This window comes from Gavialis gangeticus, unplaced genomic scaffold (genome assembly GCF_001723915.1).
Source record: "Gavialis gangeticus isolate Ggan-Ray unplaced genomic scaffold, GavGan_comp1, whole genome shotgun sequence".
Lineage (NCBI taxonomy): Eukaryota > Metazoa > Chordata > Crocodylia > Gavialidae > Gavialis > Gavialis gangeticus.
In genome coordinates this window covers 64,163,443-64,166,408 of record NW_017729022.1, presented here as the reverse complement: position 1 = coordinate 64,166,408, position 2,966 = coordinate 64,163,443, and the positions used below count along the sequence as shown (strand labels likewise).

General features: G+C 46.5%; 1 protein-coding gene across 1 annotated transcript in view; it reads right to left on the bottom strand.

Annotated features, from left to right (window-relative positions):
* Window positions 1–2,217, bottom strand: part of TMPRSS6 (transmembrane protease, serine 6) — a 61,917-nt gene extending 59,700 nt beyond the window's left edge. The window contains exon 1 of the mRNA XM_019515270.1: window positions 1,815–2,217. The gene's annotated coding sequence lies outside the window, so the exon portion shown is untranslated. The remainder of the gene's footprint in view (window positions 1–1,814) is intronic.
* Window positions 2,218–2,966: the final 749 nt, after the last annotated feature.

Here is a 2,966-nt window from a genome sequence, read left to right as displayed (position 1 = left end):
AGTTGGAGTTCATCCAGTTTTTGCTGAGGCAGGGACTGAGTTAGGCCTTTAGGATCTTGCCCTGAAAATATATTCCCTAAATATCTAATGTCTTAATATTTTAAGGCTTCCCTAGCCTAGCTAGGTGTCCTCCCCAAATGTCACTGAATGCACCAGCATCACCTCTCCTGAGATCACAGTGCTCCAGATCTTGCTCCCTTCATACCATGCACAACCCCTAACCGAAAGGTGCATTGACTATGGAGAGCACTATCACCCCACAGGCAGTAAGAACTGAGAGAATCCAGACCACTCCAAGCCAGACTTCCTGCTGCCTTGGCAAAAGTCAACTAAAACAGGCTGGTGATTTTTATACTGTCATCTGCACAGGTGAAAATGATGCCACTAGGTCCCTGGACTGGGAGAATCTGACTTAAAAATTCTATTCCAAAGGATTCATCAGACTGATACTTAATTGTGACAACTGTCCCTGTGGCTCATCTATAAGAAACATATTGCTCATTACAGGAAAATCCAGCTTTTAAAGTTAGTCTGGATATAAGATTGTAAATCCATGTTATGCTACATAAATCCAAGGTGAGAGTCAGGATGCTGGATTCTATTCCCATCTTTTGGTATTGGCTTGCCTATTAAAGCTTCCCTGACTTGTCCCCTTCTCTAGTTATTTCATCTCATACTGATCTGTATTGTAACAAAATACGGCCTTGCTCCCCGACAACAGTTACCCTGCTTTAATTATACTTTTATCATTATACATGTTTGTGTTTAGGTTAAGGTGTTAGACCACCAGGCCAGGAATAGCTTCAAGAGTTGAGTTCTATTACAGGAGGTATCTGAATGCACACCCACACACTCACAGCTTGCACAACCCTGTTACTGTTGGAAAGGTGCCCAGACGACACAATTCAGTGACACCTGACCACAGCTCCCTCAGAGCTAGGTCAGGCACAGGAAGTAATATAACCATAATAACACAGTGCTGAGCCCTGGTTAATTAGCTCTGCTGAGATCTCCATGTGGTTGCTCTGTCCCATGTATCTTCTTTCAGAGCACTTCAGTCTCTGCTACTGCAATCACACCTGGCCTCTCCTGTTCTTTCCCCTTTGGCCTCCTCAGCTGACCTTCAATCTATAAAGGGACAGGTAAATATAACCCTGTCATTCCATATTACAAACTCAACAGGGGTAGTGGGGTCCAGCTCCTGTTGTATGGGACCTCAGAGCTATAACCCACTCAGGATATGACTGTGGCAAGAGGTAAATGCCCAAAGGCAACTGAGTCCTTTGTCTTCCTCACTGTCCTGCTGACCAACATCTTCTGATTGCCTTTAATCCCAATTCAACAACAATCAATGGTCCATCTTCCTCCTGTCTGCTCCCTTTCCTGCAAGCTCCATGGTCTTCGGGTAAGATGTGCCATAACCTAACAAGATGGACTGCTGCCTTGATGACCCACTGACACTCATGCCTGAGTGTGTGTGTGTGGTTTCCAGTCTATGAAAATGCTTACATGAGGATATGCCTCCTAGAGGACACGTTATCCCAAGCATTTATTTGATAATGCATGCACCTGAGTGTTTCCATGACTGTGAACGCATGAAGAGTGCCAGACAGTGTGTGAGAGGAAAACGTGCTTGAATCCTCAGGTATTCATGCCTGTGGGTCCATGTACAGTGGTCTGTGCTCGTATGTGTGCATGCATGTGTGTGAGTACCAGCCAGCCTTCTCTCTTCACCCAGTGCTGTGGCCCACCTCATATACCCACCCCCTCAGTATCGAGACACACAAACACAGCGTAAAAATTAAGCAACTCACCAGAAATGTCTAACACAACCAAAGATGGCACAGAAATGCACGATGAATCCTTTAGCACTACCACATCCTGTCTCCTATGGCCCCTGCATGCACAGCTGATATGGAAAGCACTGGTTTCCTTCTTTTGCTTCTCCGTGGTCACCTTTCATTCCCCATCTGGGTTCCCTCTTGCAAAGTGGGAGGGAACAGGCGAGGGTCTCTAGTCCACCTTCAAGGGTTCCCTTCAAAACAACAGCAGCAAAAAGGAACCACAAACCAAGCAAAAAGAAAAGGCTCTCTGTGTTAGAAGATTAATTCTAGACACTGGGGTTTCCCCCCAGAGCTACAGACCTACCTTTGAAACATGCAGCTGTGTGTGTGACTGGCCACACACTCACGCACAGACATATCAAATGACACGTATTTACTCAGGCCAAGGTCTCCTCAGTGATCAATAATCTGACGCCATGTTCCTGCATTTTGGCCTTTGCCCTGTCTGGTCATACATGGAGTATTCAATGTGCTCAGGAGAGCTGTGGCTTTTTCTGATGAAGGAGGAGGAGGAATCCCATCCAAGGGAGACTGGCAAAAAGGGACGGTGTGCATGGATGGTGGTATAAACAGCCAGGATAAGAGCACTTCTCCACCTACCTGAGAAGGTCACCTGGGAAGACAGGTGCAGGTGGATTGCTGTTTCCTCCTCAAGGGACCACTAGTTGCTCAGCAACTTCTTTCTCTCTTAGTTACACTCACTGGTCCCACTAGAGGGAAAGGAAAAATGGCACAGAGATAAAATGACTTGGGCAGGTGAAGGGTGTGTGTCCATGCATATAAGTAGGCTTTTTCTGAGGGCAGTGGGTGCCTTTGAGGAGGAAGGGAGAGAGGTGGTGAAAAGACTAGAGAGACAAGCTGGGACAGATACAGCATTGTCCAAACTAATACCTCTAATAACAAGTATGCACAGCTCTGCCAATGGTCTCAGTCCTGACCTGCTAAGCTCCTTGTCACAGCAGTTTTGAGCTCTCTCTTTCTCTTTTTGGCAAGAAGTCCTTAGCCTGTCTCCTTAGTGCATGCTACTGATCCAGGTCAGACTCCCACACAACTCCGTCAATGCCCTTCACTCTTGATCTGCAACCCCCTGCTTATAAGTCACCTCACCAGGAGCCTGTATAG